This window comes from Lepidochelys kempii, chromosome 2 (genome assembly GCF_965140265.1).
Source record: "Lepidochelys kempii isolate rLepKem1 chromosome 2, rLepKem1.hap2, whole genome shotgun sequence".
NCBI classification, from domain to species: Eukaryota; Metazoa; Chordata; order Testudines; family Cheloniidae; genus Lepidochelys; species Lepidochelys kempii.
In genome coordinates, this window is record NC_133257.1 from 159,643,646 (window position 1) to 159,660,603 (window position 16,958).

Here is a 16,958-nt window from a genome sequence, read left to right on the forward strand (position 1 = left end):
GAATCCACTTTCCAACCCCAGAGTGGGAGTTGGAGAGACTTGGCTGCATGGGAAGTACTAGGCCAAGAAGAGTCCTTTGTTCCAGGACATCATCCTTGGAGCTAGGGGAGGAGAGAGAAAATGGCCTTGGTTGTAATTTGGGTACTTAGTACTTACTGTGTTAGTGCATGTGATATATTAGGAGTTGATTTGAAGAGATCTTTTATCAGACAGGCTGTTATAACAGAGAAAATTAATAGCTGTGGTGTAAATGTAGAAATTAAAAGAAACTTTATTAGTGTTTTCGGATGGTTCGTTCTCTCATGTGCCAATGTTGACATTTTATAAATATGCACATGTGCTGGCACGTAAGTATCCGCATATGCTTGCTTTCCCTCCCTATCTGTCTGCAGGATGAAGTTTTTAGTGTATTTACAGGAGTCGTACATATGCTGTGAATTTTCATTCCTAGGTTTCTGGAGTCATAACAAAACTTAATAGTACATAACACAAAAATATAAGAACAGCCATACTGGGTCAGACCAATGGTCAATCTTGCCCAGTATCCTGTCTTCCAACAGTGGCCAATGCCAGATGCTTAAAAGGGAATAAACAGAACAGGGCAATCAAGAGATAGATACATCCCCGGTTGTCCATTCAAATATTTGGCAGTCAGAAGCTCAGGAACACTCAGAGCATGGGGCTTTGTCCCTGACCATCTTGGCTAATGGCCATTGATGGAAATAACGTCTCTGAACTTATCTAATTCTTTTTTGAACCTTTTCACAGTACACCCTGGCAATGAGTTCTACAGGTTGGCTGCTCGCTGTATGAAGAAATACTTTATTTTGTTGGTTTTAAACCTCCTTCCTATTAATTTCATTGGGTGACCCCTAGTTCTTTTGTTATGTGAAGGGGTGTGACAGAGTGCACTCACCTCTCGTGAGCACCCCCTTGGCTGAGTGCACGTGCCTGCACACTCTCTCTGACCGTCTCCAGGAAGGGAGCACTGGGGTACTGCTCTATCCCAGAGCAGGAATATTATCTTTGCCCTCTTGGGGCTTCCTAGCTACAACTCTCCAGCTGAGCCACTATAGTTCAGTTGACCCTCTGGGATGCTTCAATGTCCATGCCATTTCTCCCCAGTGGCTAATGGGAGGACCTGGGCCTTCCCACTACTCCGGGTTCAAGCCCAGGGACCCTGTAGATCACAGCTGTCTGCAGCGTCCCTTTAACTATTTTGCACGGCTTCTCTAATTCCCTGGGCCACTTCCCTATGGCCCCGCGTCGTCTTCACCCTTACCTCAGGGCCTTGTCCTAATGGAGTCCCAGCAACCAACTCAGGGCTCCTTCTCACTTCCCCCAGCTTTTGGCAGCACTGCCCTGTTCGGGGTTCTGTAGGTCCGTCAGCCAGCCACATACCATCCACGCTCCTACAGCTCCAGCAAGGAGCTGAACTCCCTCTGGCCCTGCAGCTCTTCTTATACTAGGCTTCTGGGCCCTGATTGGCTGTGTCCCACAGCCACTCTAGGCAGTTTGGAAGACCCTCTCCACTGACCTTTTTTGGGGTGGGGTGGGGTGTGGCGGGACCATGAGGCCTCCAGCTGGGGGCCTCCGAGGGTCTGGTATACCCTGTCACAAAGGGTAAATAACATTTCCTTATGCACTTTCTCCATACCAATCATCATTTTATAGACCTCTGTCATATTATCCCTTAGTCTCCTCTTTTCCAAGCTGAAAAGTTCCAGTCTTTAATCTCTCCTCATATGGAAGCTGGTCCATACCCGTAATCATTTTTTGCTCTCCTTCTCTGTACTTTTTCCATTACTAATATATCTTTTTTGACATGGGGCGATCAGAACTGCACACAGTATTCAAGGTGTGGGTGTACCATGGATTTATACAGAGGCAATATGATATTTTCTGTGTTATTATCTATCCCTTTCCTCATGGTTCTTAAGATTCTGTTGGCTTTTTTGACTGCCACTACGTTGAGCGGATGTTTTCAGAGAACTATCCACAATGACTCCAAGACCTCTTTCTTGAGTGGTTGTGATGCTCTGTACCTCAGGGGAACACCCTACATCCCCAGGTTCATCTTTATAAAATGATTGTGTGGTATCCAATGCAAAAAGTTTGTTATGTTGGTTGTCTTTGGAAGGCTCATGATGCACTGAGCATGGTTGTTAGAGTGATGTTATAGTAAGGTTATAATTTCATTTTTTATATTATATTATTTATTAGAGAGAGAGAGAGGTGTGTGGGATGCAGCTAAAAATGTATCCTCATGGCTTAGAGAAAGCCCAGGCAAAACTCTTCAAGAACAGAGAGGCAGTTCACAACTCAACAGGGCATGTATGGGACAAACCCAGCCCAGCCTCACAAGAACAAAGGATGCTGGCCTAGGCAACAAAAGGATCTGTTAGACTCTCGAGTGAGTCACCCCCCTTTCTTTCTGTCAGTTTGGAACTGCAATGAGGTAACGCTTACCTGACTAAGGTCGGGGGGGGGGGCGAGCCAAGAGGGAGGAAAGGACACGATATATGGGAGAGACTTTGCTATGCTCTTCCTCTCTCTTCCACCTACATCTACAGACATCACCACCAAGCGACTGAAGCGCTGATCAAAGGGGAGAGCCTGGCTGAAGGGCAATCAGCCAGCCTGTGGTGAGAAGCATCTAAGTTTGTAAGAGCACTGAAAGTGTTAAGATCAGCTTAGAATGTATTTTGCTTTTATTTCATTTGACCAAATCTGACTTGTTATGCTTTGACTTATGATCACTTAAAAACTATTTTTGTAGTTAATAAATTTGTTTATTCTACCTGAAGCAGTGCATTTGGTTTGAAGCATGTCAGAGACTCCCCTTGGGATAACAAGCCTGGTACATATCTATTTATTTGTTAAATTGACGAATTCATATAAGTTTGCAGCGTCCAGTGGGCATAACTGGACACTACAAGACGGAGATTCCTAGGGTTGTGTCTGGGAACGGAGATATTGGCTTTTGTCATTCGATTGCAGGTAGCTGGGAGCAGTTTACATGCCAGAGGCTGTGCATGAACAGCCCAGGAGTGGGGGTTCTCACAGCAGAGCAGGATAAGGCTGGCTCCCAGAAACAAGGACTAGAGTGACCTAACAGATCACTGGTCCAGATAACACCAGAGGAGAACGTTAGAGTGGTAACAGCTAATTTAAACCCCATCATTTTGTAGATACAGTTGCGATTATATTTTCCAATATGCATTACTTTGCATTGATCAACATTGAATTTTATCAACCATTCTGTTGCCCAGTGACCCAGTTTTGTAAGATCCCTTTGTAACTCTTCGCATTCAGATTTGGACTTACCTATTTTGAGTAATTTTGAATCATCTACAAATTTTGCCACCTCACTTTTTATCCCTTTTTCCAGATAATTTATGAATATGTTGAACAGCACTGGTCCCTGGGGGACACCACTCTTTACCTCTCTCTCCATTCTGAAAACTGACCAGTTATTCCTACCCTTTGTTTCCTCTCATCTAACAAGTTAGTGATCCATGACAGGACCTTCCCTTTTATCCCATGATTGCTTACTTTGCTTACAAGGCTTTGGTAAGGGACCTTATCAAAGGCTTTCTGAAAGTCCAAGTACTTGACCCCATCAAAGCATTCTAATCAATTGATGAGATATGATTTCCCTTTACAAAAGTCATGTTGACTCTTCCCCAACGTATCATGTTCATCTATGTCTCTGATAATTCTGTTCTATACTATAGTTTTAAACCAATTTGCCTGGTACTAAAATCAGGCTTACTGGCTTATAATTGTCAGGATTGCCTCAGGAGACTTAAAAAATTGTCTTCACATTAGCTATCTTCCAGTCATCTGGTACAGAAGCTGATGTAAATGATAGGTTACATATCACAGGTAATAGTTCTGCAGTTTCAAATTTGAATTCCTTCAAAACATTTGGGTGAATACCATCTGATCCTGGTTACTTATTGTTGTTTAATTTACCAATTTGTTCCAAAACCTCCTTTACTGACACCCCAATCTGGGACAGTTCCTCAAATTTGTCACCTAAAAACAATGGCTCTGGTGTAGGGAATCTCCCTAACATCTTCTGTAGTGAAGACCGATGCAAATAATTCATTTAGCTTCTCCACAACCACCTTATCTTCCTTGAGTGCTCCTTTAACCCCTCAATCATCCAGTCGCCCCTAGCTTCCCCATTTTTGTGTAGTTCCCTTTCTGAAGTTAAATGCTACGGCGGTGGACTTCTTTGGTATTTCCCTCTCGCCCACCTCCCCCACAGGATTTAAAAATGTAATTACATTATGGTCAGTATTACCAAGCAGTTTGTTATATTTGCCTCTTGGGGCACCTCCTGTGCTCCACCTAAATCAAGAATTCTCTCCCCCATTGTGGGTTTCAGGACTAGCTGCTCCAAGAAGCAGTCATTTATGGTGTCTAGAAACTTTATGTTTGCATCCCATCCTGGGGTGACAGTCAATATAGGGATATTTGAAACCCCCCGTTATTGTTGAGTTTTCTATTTTTATAGCTTCTCTAATCTCCCTGAGCATTTCACAGTCATCATCACCATCCTGGTCAGGTAGTTTGTAATATACTCCTACTGCTATATTCTTATTACTCAAGCATGGAATTTCTATCCATAAATATTCTATGGTACAGTTTGATTCATTTAAGATTTTCACTATATTTGACTCTATGCTTTCTTTCACATAGTTCCACCTCCCCAGCAGCATGGCCTACTCTGCCATTCCTATATATTTTGTACCCTGCTATTACCATGTCCCACTGATTGTCATCATTCCACCAAGTTTCTATGATGCCTATTATATCAATAACCCCATATAATACCAGGCACTCAAGTTCACCCATCTTAGCATTTAGACTTCTAGCATTTGTACACAAGCACTTTCAAACTTTGTCTCTTTTTCGTTGTCTTTCTTGATGTGATGTAATTGAAAGGAACTATTTTTCATTTGACTATTTCTCTTCAGTTCCTACCTGTACTTTATCAATTTCCATCCTCTCTTCTTTACTAGGATGTAGAGAATCCCTGTTAATAGATCCTTTACTATGGGATGTATCTAGCCAAAGCACATGCTCCTCCGCAGCTGTCAGCTTTCCCCCAGACTTTAGTTTTAAAACTTCTCTATGACCTTTTTAATTTTACATGCCAGCAGTTTGGTTCTGTTTTGGTTTAGGTGGAGCCCATCCTTCCTGCATATAGACTCCTCCTTTCTCAAAAGGCTCCCCAGATCATAATAAACCTAAAACCCTTCTCTCTACACCATCATCTCATCCATGCATGAGACCCTGCAGTTCTGCCCATCTAACTGCATGGGGAATTGGAACTATTTCAAAGAATGCTACCATGGAGGTCCTGGACTTCAATTTCTTACCTAGTGGGGTAAATTTGGCCTCCAGGACCTCTCTCCTACCTTTCCCTATGCAACTATAAAGTAAAGAAAGTAGTTTCTGTCATAAATAAAATATAGAAAAGAACAAAGTGGTTGAATACCTCTGGCAAGCAAATTTTGCAAGTCAAAACTGCCCGAGTTTTAATGAGAATAGCTGTGGCAATCAAAATATAAGGTGGCTGGAGAGTGAGGTGCATGTATGGGAGGAGTGGTGGCTGGTATTTTTGTTTTAATTTTTCCCTTCAACCAGTGGTTTCCCTGCATTCTGGAATCTGGTGCACAATCAAATGTAAATTAAGAACAATTAAGGTCTTGTCCCCCTTTTTACCCCGACTTGTGCCTTTATTCAGCCAAGCAGGACACTTCAATGCACTTCAACGTCCTGATGTGACAAAGCACTTAACTCTTAAGTCACCCACCAGTATCTTCAGAATTACTAACATGGCCAGAGAAAGTGACAGAAAAAGCTAAGTATGTTATCTTAGCTCTTCAGGAGAGGGATTTGGTTATCCCATGATGAATTTATTAGGGAACATACAGTAGTTTACAAGAATTTCCATTATTTCTTTCCTCTAAACTAAAGACACTTTGCCACTTCATGTGAAGTCAATCGACTTATTACAAGGAAATCTCGAGAGAAAATACACAGGAGAAGGAAGAAGATATTTAACAAGGAGGATCTCTTGCTAATTAGGCATAGCTCTGACATTATTATAGCTCATTTGCATAAGTACATGTAGAATAACTGGGAAAGAATATCAGAGGGAGAATGGGTCTCCTTCTATACACCATGTCCTGCAACATTACAGAAATAGCATAGTGCACTGGGTACATCAGTCACACAGACAAAAAGCTCTCACCACAGTGTTTTGGACTGAGAGTCTTACTAAAATGTAATACTGGTAGAGCTTAAAAATAAAAGGTTAGAGATACAAAATAACAAGAATAATTGCAGTCCCTATGCTCCCAGCAGCGCAGGGACTTCTCCCTCTATGCATCATCTTCTGGGCAATACTCACCCACAAAGGTGGGAGACAGATGAGCAGGGGGCAAGTACCTGGCTCCACACACTGCTCCACCAGCCTGTAGAGCTGACCAGCCATACACGGCGGGATGTTCCGCACCTACTGAAAGGAGGTAGGGGACAGAACTTCGCATGGACCTCACCCTGAGGAAGGCTTACTCTACCCTTCCCTCAGCACATGCTGTGCCCCCAGGTCATAAACAGAACACTTATCTGGATGTAAGCAGGATCTGAATGAGCTCTCCCCGACATCTAGTGATGCCCTGGAGGAAAAGACTTCAGGAACAGACCGTATTTGCCTACACACATCTACTCTGCCTTCGTGTTCAGCAGACAGACCTGCATTGCCAAAGTGATCAATTTTGGCTGATGTTGGGTTACAGTTCACTTCAGTATTAATTGCAGGGGTAATTAATGTTATCCTTATTGCATAAGTGAAAAGGAGCAGAACTGTACTTAATGCCCTGATTAAGGGGGTCACCCTAAACTGAACCTCTCTTGCTAACCAGGGGTTGGGATGCCAAATCCCACTGAAGATGAGAGGGGGTGGGGACAGTGATCCCACCTGGTGGTGTGGACTGTCTAAAGAGTCCTAGACACCATTTGACCCTCCCCTTTCCAGAGCTGGTTGTACTCAGTTGGGAGTCCTTGTTTCTGGTCAGTGATTACTAGAGCTGCAGTCATTGATGAGCTAGTCTAGGGGTGTCATAAATATAAAGGGAAGGGTAATCACCTTTCTGTATACAGTGCTATAAAATCCCTGCTGGCCAGAGGCAACATCCTGTTACCTCCAAAGGGTTAAGAAGTTCAGCTAACCTGGCTGGCACCTGACCCAAAGGGCCAATAAGGGAACAAGATACTTTCAAACCTTGGGGGGAGAAAGGCTTTTATTTGTGCTCTTCGTTTACGTGGTTGTTCTCTCTTGGGACAGAGAGGCCAGACAGAAATCCATCTTCTCCAACACATCCTAATCCAAGTCTCCAATATTGCAACCAGTATAGGTAAGCAAGGCAAGGTGGATTAATTTATCTTTTGTTTTATGTGAATTTTCCCTGTCTTAAGAGGGAGGTTTATTCCTGTCTTCTGTAACTTTATTGTTTTGCCCAGAGGAGGATCCTCTGTGTTTTGAATCTGAATACCCTGTAAAGTATTTTCCATCCTGATTTTACAGAGGTGATTCTTTTACCTTTTCTTTAATTAAAATTCTTCTTTTTAGAACCAGATTGATTTTTCATTGTTCTTAAGAGCCAAGGGTTTGGGTCTATGTTCACCTGTACCAATTGGTGAGGATTAGGATCAAGCCTTCCCCAGGAAAGGGGGTGTAGGGCTTGGGGGTATATTTTGGGGGAAGACGTCTTCAAGTGGGCTCTTTCCCTGTTCTTTGTTAACACGCTTGGTGGTGGTGGCAGCAGCATATGGTTCAAGGACAAGGCAAAGTTTGTACCTTGGGGAAGTTTTTAACCTAAGCTGGTAAGAATAAGCTTAGGGGGTCTTTCATGCGGGTCCCCACATCTGTATCCTGGAGTTCAGAGTGGGGAAGGAACCCGGACAAGGGGCTAAGCCCTAGCCCTGGAATAGGGACAGTGTTGCAGTGAAAGACAACCAAGAGGCAGTAGCTCAGGCATTCCTGGCTACCCAGAGAAAACACTCAGAGCTGGATTGAGCGGGGGAACCTCAGAATGTGGCATTGCAGACATGGCAGTGATCGCAGCAGAGAGGATCGTGGCAGAGGTGGCAGTGAGCAGAGGCAGCAGTAGCAGTGCTTGACACCCGCCCCCCTTCCCTCCACTTAAGGTGTGGGAGGTGGACTCATGTGACTCCACCTCTGAACTCTGGGTCTTTGCTGACTCAGGACAACCAGCTGAGTGGGGTGCCGCGGAGGGAGAGGGGAGTGATGTGTTAAAGGAATATTTGTCGTCAGACTTTCACACTACAAGGTGAGAAACTGAGGCAAAAGGCACTGCCCAGCGTACTCAGGGGTGGGTGTTTGCTCATAGTTACTTTCAAATTGTGGATGTGGCATTTTCTCAAAATAACGCTGGATTCCTCTTCATTAGAGATTTTCTTTGCTATACACCAACTCAGTGCTTGTGAGAGGAGAAGTACTGCCTCTGAGAGGCACCCAGGGGTGGTGGTTAAATTTTCCCAGATTACTGGGTGGGACTCAAGCCAGTTCTGTGTTGTACTGTTAAGAGGATCCCCTAGATATTGAATCTGAACCTTGTTGCTGCCGACGCCCCCTAGCAGAAGGGTTACATAAACAAACATAACATTGTGAAGTGATGACCTGGGGAGAATGCTCAATTTAACTAACAGGTTAGAGTATTTTAGAGACAATAGGAACCATTAACATTAAAAAAAGCGTGGCTGCTATAAAACCAGGAACAAAAATAATGATACATTAAGCCGTGCATCATTAACGAGAAAAACAAAATAAAACAAAACATCCAATCTTCAGTATTTACTGCACATATGCCAGGTTGTTAATTTTACTGACATTTTACTCAGTCGTCCCATCTTACAGCGTCCCAGCAACAGGAACAAAACATCAATAACTGAACACAAATGGCTTCGTTTTCAGAGGCTTTGTCCTCACTATGGTTTGTTTTGGTTTTCTTTAATTCACCAGTTCAGCTCTGTGAGGAACAATACTCATGGCACAGGATCGGAACTGCAATAGTGACACTGGTGATTCGTAATTGGGATAGCCACTATATAAGCAACATCAAAGCGATATAAGGAGGAATAAAACCAAAGAAGCAAAATTAAGGCTAAAACCTCCCTACTTCTACATACATTCAAGTGTTCACAGTTATTCTGGATAAATCATTGCTAAACAAAGAAAAAACCCACTAGCATTTGAAAGGTTATATGTAAATGAAAACAAGGCCCAGAGAATATACCTTGGGGAGCTTCTCTTCAGTGTTAATTTCTAAAATAAGCACCCCCCGGACTAAGAAGGATCTTCTACTACATTATATATATTTAAAGCAAAGTGCCATTGACTTTTGTGGTATTTGGGTTATCATGCTCCACAGTGGATCAGAATTTGAACATCACCGGAAACTACCCCTGTGTCTCAGTGTCAATAACACAGTTTAACTTGTTCAGTATCTCGAATGCTCTTAACATCTGGATGCTGGTTCTTCACTATAAAAACACATCAGTACACTGCTTTGTTTTCCAGCACTTTGGCAAGGTTTGACAATTCTCTCCACCACATTTGCATCAAATTCATGTTCCTTTTCCTATCCCCTTCAAGGGCCTGAATAAACCTGGCTCCTGTCCACTTTTCTAAACTCAGCTCCTTCTGCTCTTCTTGTTCCCTTCGTTCCATGCAGGCCACCTGGCCAGTGGTTAAAGTAGAATGAAATGAGGGGGAGCTAATCATCACACCAGACAAGGAGGCGGTGGTGGTATAAGCTGTGCTGAGGGGAAGGAGAATTGCCCTCTGCTTTTAGCTGCATTTCCCTGACTTTCCCTTATTTTAACCCCAGGCATAACTGGTTTCTTCAATCCAAATTGGTTATTCCTCTTCCTCTCAGCTCTATACTTTTTTTCATATGAGAAATGCTTTCTGGAAATCCCTTCTCTGACCAAGTCTGCCAGCCTCCTCATTATATTTCCAAAAGGCTTAAAGACCCTAGAGCCCTCTCCCCATTGACACTAAACCACTGATATTGCCAGCCATTCCCCTATTTTTAAAAATAAATGAAATATTCAAAATATAAAATCCAAACAATGATCATGGAACTAACACACACATCACTGTTACATCCACATTTCTTGCTGTTCCTTCCAATTCCCCTCCTGCCCTGGCATTTGAGCACGGCCTATCTAGGACTGAGTGTCTTCCAATTAAAGTCAATGGGACTTTGGTCCCCGACATTAGTGTGAGCAGGATCAGGCTCCTAGATTCCAAGATCTTCAAAGCAAGTATCTGTCCATAAAATTACCAACATATTCTTTATATTAGAGATAAATATCAATGATGGGCCAAATCCTGCTCTGAAGATACACACGTGGAAGGTCCTCTCAGCTAACAGATCTCATCTCTTGTGCATAGGGGATCAGGCCCCTCTTCTGTAGGCCACCACTTTCCCTCTCCCTGACTTCCTAAGACCCTGCAGAGGGCATTTTCTGGAGTTAGGACTGTGACTAATTCCACATTATTAGAAATAATGTAGAAATGGAGAGATGTGTCAGTTATCAATTCAATCTGATATTTTGAAGATCACTCTTCTGATACAGCATGTCTGTAGAACACATCTCCCTTTAATGTACTGGGCTCAGTCCCACAGCACATTTATACATATATATGTGCATATCTCCTATTGAAGGACTGCAAGGTCAGGCTGCAGTTTGTAATTGTATATAATTTAATACAAGATATTTCACACGTACAAAAAAACCAAACAAGTTAAGGGGGAAACATATTGATGGACAGAATTAACACAAAGGCTTACTACGAAAATCCCAGGAAACTTTGAATTCAGTGTCTTTGAAATAAAAAACTGGCACCTGATCAACTATGCTACAAATGTACTCCAGCAACTTACAATCCAAACAATTGAATACCAGTAGGTTGAACTGACCTCACTGTGGCTGTATGGGGTGTACATCAGGGCAAAATCTGGCCTATTTTGTTTAATATCGATAGAGATTTACAGTTATCATTTTAACCACCAAGTAATTAGTAGATAGATTGTTCTTCGAATGTAACAGAAATATACTGACTTTTTAGAAAAAATGTAGTTCAAATCACATGTGGTGCCTAGATCAACACGCATGGAAAATGCAAGGAGAAACAGACGAAATTATTGTGCAGTAACAAAGGAACTAAAATGTTTTCTGTATGTGATGGAAGTGATTAAGTCCATGCAAATGCACAAGAATTTTTTTTTTGAAGTACTGTGAATGCAATTTCATAGATTTGTCCTCAAGTTTAGTCCTGGACAGAAGGCAAATCATATTTTCCCCTACCTTCACTCTAATCACTGCTCTGACAATTTAATATATACAACTACACATATTGTAAATGGACAACCCTGTGATTTGTGTCAGGGATGTATATTCTGTACTCATGAAGATTAAAACAATTGATAGCTCTGCAAATTGAAGGTCTCAAGCATTGATGCCACTAAACAAAATTTACTGACAGACTTTAAGCTGGATTTACAGAGATGCCAAACTAAAAGCTATTTACCTTTTCCATCTTTGTACTGTGTTCTAAGAAACTTCCACTATGAGTTCAATTCAGCTTTATTTGCCAGACTCTGTCAAAGGAAATAAATTCTCCCACAATTCATCTGTTTGAGTGACATAACAGGCAATCCCACGGGAAGCCAGAGAACCAGAGTGCTTCTCATCACCACAACCCACACACTAATGATTTTCACAGTGGTTGATACCACCACAAACCATTTCTAGAGCCACATGTCATGATTAAATTTAATCCTTTCAAATTATTCTCCACTGTTGCTGCTTGGATTCCAGAGTGACACATATTGCAGGTTAAGGAAGATTTCAGCTTGACCATGGCATTGTTCCATGACCAAGAGGCAAAACACATCTATAACTCTAAAGCACTAAACAACTGCCCTGGATTGTAGAACTCAATGATCGGCACAATATAAAATTCCACCCTTACATCAATCTCTCATTTATCTTCTGGCTACATGCTTGGATACATTGTTTTTAGCACAGCTTGTCTGATTCATAAGCTGACAGGGTAAGTAGGAAAGGACAAACTGTGCTGTTAAGTAATTTAACCTCATCGGTGACATTACTGTATCCAAAGGGATAGTTATTACTCTGTGAGCATGGTTACAGTACATCAATTACAGCGGATCCTCTGAGCAGCCATGAGATAAGATGTAGGTTTATCCTTTCCCATAAAAAATATGTTTACTTTAATTTATTTCAACAACAGATTGGACTGAATTCATTTTTCTTGTGTTGATCTCTTAGTGTCTATGATCAATGACTAAAAGCAAGTTTAATAATAAAATAAAATAATAATAAATAACAATAAATGTTTCTGAAATTTCACTTTGAAAAACACTGTGGCTAAAATTCCATTTTCAATTACACCCATGTAAAATCAATGGCTTTACTCTGGATTTGCACTATGGTAATTGAGAGTAAAATTTGCAGTTTAGTCAGTACCAGTCAGCAAAGTAATAAAAGTTAGATGAGAGAGAATTGAAATCAACTTACCTACTGTATCAGATCCTCATGTGCTACAACTCCTTCTCAGTCTGAAGAAAATCTGACCTGTAGAAGATGAAGTAATAAGTTCTCTTATAACAAGATATTGACCTATACTTCATAAAACTTTAGACCAGATTAACAAATACCAAGCTTTACCGAGGAAAAGCCTTACACTGGGAACTTAGCATCCTGAAACCTTTTGCTGATGTCTACCATAGATATATGCATTAACGTTCTTTATATATTAAAACACGCACAAATAGAGCATCACCAACCAGTGGCCCATCTTGTATTTTTACTTAGAGAATTGCCACTGAGATCAATGGGTTTTTTTTTGCCAGAATTAAGATCACAGGATTGGATCTTCAGAGGTATATTGACGAGGAGACTGTCAAAAGCACCCAAAGCCCATTGACTTTCAGTGGGATGTACGTGCCTAAATTCTTGGTGCACTAGGTACTCTTTGAAAACCTCCCTCCAAGAGTTTAAGGTAAAAATGTTGTAAATGGTCCTGTATCATATCTGGCTGCCCATACACCCGCATACACTAATGACTCGAGCCATGCAGCTGACTGCAATTCCATGGCCAAAACTAATATGGCAGATTTCAAGGCTGTCCACCAAAAAAGCAGGGTGGATTGTAACATGAATAATAACGTGCAATAATGCTGAGCTGTGGCTTCTCCCCTCTTTCTGCCCTTGCCTTGCTCATTTTTAAAAGGTCTGTAACAACTTCTCCCAAATGAACAAAACAGGAAGGTGTAAGAAAGCAAGTGGGAGAGCAGATGAGAGGTAGAAGGGAAGGAGAGAGAGGGAAGAGGAAAGGGAAATCAAGAGGGAGAGATAGTGAGGTGGAATGATTTTTATTTTACACTAATTCTACCTTTGCCAACCCACCTCCCAGAAAACTACTCAGATAAGTACTTTTACTTTCTTATATTGACTCATTTTAATTGGGAGTTGGTAAGGGGGTGTAACCAGTTTTACGTCAACGCAGTTTTGCTGAAATCACTGGAGCAGCACTAATGTAAAGCTGGGAGTGAGCAGTATTTGGTCTGACACTTTTCAGTGCACAGTGTGGCAGGGAGCTGCGAAGCCTCCATGAGTTGACAAGGCTACGAGGTACAGTATGTGAACATGGAAGTGGCCAAATTCTTACCCGAGGGCTAGTAATTTCTCAGACAGGCATATTTTACCAGATACCATTTTACCGGATATTCATCAAGGATGGGATATACCGATCCAACTAGGGAACAGATACATTTTTGGCCGATATTAAAGAAGGCATCAGTAAATATCTGGAAACCTGTCTAGGATCAGGGGAGGTAGCCAAGTTAATTTCTGGTGCCTCCTTGCAGTAGATGTCCAGTGCAGGTATTCATTATGGACTGGATATGGTGATTGGATACAATTGATGAGTTCAGTGCTCCTACATTTACAATGGAATGTCAATCGCCCGTCCTTTCTAGCACCCTCACATGAGGGATGTGGTGGGGTCCCAGCAGCATGGTGGCTAGGACCAGATTGGAAATGGGGAGGGCTGATGGCAGCCCCCCTGAGTATATTGAAGGGATTATGGAAATGGTGATGACCTGCACTGCCCAATTTATTTGCCAGGTACTCCTAGATATTTAAGAGATTAAAGTTGCAGCCTCATTAAAATCCCACATGGTGGCTGAGTGGTTAAGGCCCTTATCTACAGTTCTGAAGGTCACGGGTTCAAGTATTTGCTCCCTCTGAAAGGCCACCTCCAGTTCACTCAGCTCCAAATAGGTACCTGATCCATCAGATTAGGGCACTCAAAGACAGTCAGATGTGATGCTGGCCACATCACTCCCTTGTGTACCATTGGCTATGAAGCAGACCGGTCTTAACCACGTGCCATTGACTCCTGGGAACTTTGACATTACCTCCTGGCGTTCTTCCAGCATAGCTGACAGTGGGCTTAAATTATATTTCAACCTTCCGTTGGCATTACAGTAATGAAATATAAATATTTACCCTGTGGATTTAGGAACATACAATATATATAATCCAATGATACACCTACAGAGAGAGATCACATGTACTGTACTCACTGTCTCTGTAATTACTTTGGATCCACATCAGTTGCCCTGAACTGTTTAACCAATTCTACTTCACTGAGATTAGAGATCACATTCAGGATAAACTAAGAAAAGGTAGGAGAATTACAAAAATTTATAAGGGCTCTAAATGTGGCTTGACGTACGTAGCAAGTTATTCTTTTTCGGCTTATCCCACATTAACCCGTCTTCCCCTTCCCTCACAGAGGAGTAGCAGCCTCTTACTGGTACAGGTGTAATCTCCCTACTTGAAGGCCTAATACTGCTCCCACTGCAATCAATTGCAAAACCTGAATGGAGTCCAGAGCAGAGCCTCTACCTACAGAGGTTACAGAATTAAAGCAGAGTACACAACTCTCTTACTATCTTCTCACTGTCCATCATTTCAGTGCTCATATATAAAAATGTTAAATTGTGTCAACACATGCACTATGAAAAAAGCTGTTTTTTAAACAAAGCGTCGGGGGAACAAAGGCATAAAGATTAACACTATTATTAAAGAAGCTCCGGTCTGTAATGTGTCAGTGAATCAGCTCCAGGGCAATGTGGTCAGAGACTGCTTGTGTGGCATTAAAAGGGATAAATATGGATTTTTCAGCAGACATTGTTGTGTGGGTGTAGGAGTTCCAATTGGGCCAGTTAAAAATTCAAGTTTCTGACATTATCTAAGAACAGGTCTACATGTCTGTCACCACAATAATGAACAGAGTCTCATACTTGCTGTTTACTTTTCTGCAGCTCTACCTCAGTAGTCTGCTATAAGAAGGAACTTTCCCAGGGAATCTTTCGGTTATTGAGATAGATGAGCTTCTAGTCAACTGAACAAAGCTCTGCTGAGCAACTTCAAATGTATCCATTGCTTTTAAGAGAACAATCCAAAAATGATGTTTTCTTGTCTGTGAACTATACATCACTGATCAATTATTTGGGGTGAAAATTTAAGCCATCTGGTTGATTCTCAGTTTTTCTTTGCAGAATTCAAAGGGCCCTATTTTGTTCTCCTTCCACATTCAAAATTCTCATTAACTTCAGTTGGGGGACAGAAGGTGACAAAAATGCAGAACTAGGCTCTACTGTAATAATCATCATATTTGGGACTTTCATAACTGTTTTCATCGGAGGATCTCAAAAATCATTATAAAAGGTGAGTAATAGTTTTATTCACACTATTGTGTCTCTTATATTTCTATTTCTTCTTTAACAGATGCTCACCAAGACCCAAAGAGAAAATTTCTCTTTTGATTCCATAGTCTCTTTAGGAATATTGTTTCTAATACCTCTTCCACTTTTAGTGTCATCTTTATTGTATGTGGTGGTGTTGCAGTTCTGTTGGTCCCAGGATATTTGAGACACAAGGTGGGTGAGATTGGATCAGCTTCCATTGGTGAGAGACACAAGCTTTCAAGCTTACATAGCTTCTTCGCGTCAGAACTCTGTAAGCTCGAAAGCCTGTCTCTCTCACCAACAGAAGCTAGTCCAATAAAAGATATAACCTCACTGACTGTGTGTGTCTAATTTTTTTTCTTTTTAGACCAGTGCAAGGTTTGAATCAACATTCCCCTTACTTCAGTACTAGGAAAAATGTTATCAACATTAAGTAGGCTCCAACATTTAAACACCTACTAGAACTAAGCAAACCTTAGCATTAAGATTCAAATGAAACCATGCTGCAAGGTATCAGGAAGAGTGAGTGACTGTGTAAGAAAAGAGGAATTCTAGGATAATTCTTACTCTTTAGTCACATCCCACAGAAAATGTGATCAGGCTTAGAGGTGCACAAGTTACTGCAGTGTACGATAATGGTGAGTAAATGCTGATTTTTAAACAGTGACTGCTGTAAAGAATCCTAAAACCAGAGAAGATGAGCTCATGGTAAGATTATTTTGTTGCACATCATACAAAGTGACTTACTTAACGCCTGCAGTCAAGTGGATGAGAAGTTACACTTGCTCTGATTCCTAACCATGAAATGACAAAAGCATTAGATAGAGCAGAAGCTAGTGCTCATTTATCCACCAGGAGGTAGACACAGAATGGGTAGCAACAATGTAAGCTCCCCCACACTGCTCCCAGCTAAGGTGCCTCATCCATATTCAGAATCAAAAGAAATTTCATTCCGTATGATCCATTTCATCTTTGACAACTCATTAGCATTGTCTGTACCATGGCCACTGGAGTTCTGTAACGTGGACATTTGTCCTCAAAGCTGTATTTACCGACTACAAG

At 41.6% G+C, this 16,958-nt stretch overlaps 1 protein-coding gene across 10 annotated transcripts in view; it reads right to left on the reverse strand.

Annotated features, from left to right (window-relative positions):
* The window catches only part of LOC140907213 (poly(rC)-binding protein 3-like), a 713,049-nt gene that overhangs the window by 435,953 nt on the left and 260,138 nt on the right, over positions 1-16,958 (reverse strand). For all 10 annotated transcript variants that reach the window (XM_073332635.1, XM_073332633.1, XM_073332636.1 and 7 more), the window contains one exon: positions 12,655-12,711. The gene's annotated coding sequence lies outside the window, so the exon portion shown is untranslated. The remainder of the gene's footprint in view (positions 1-12,654; positions 12,712-16,958) is intronic.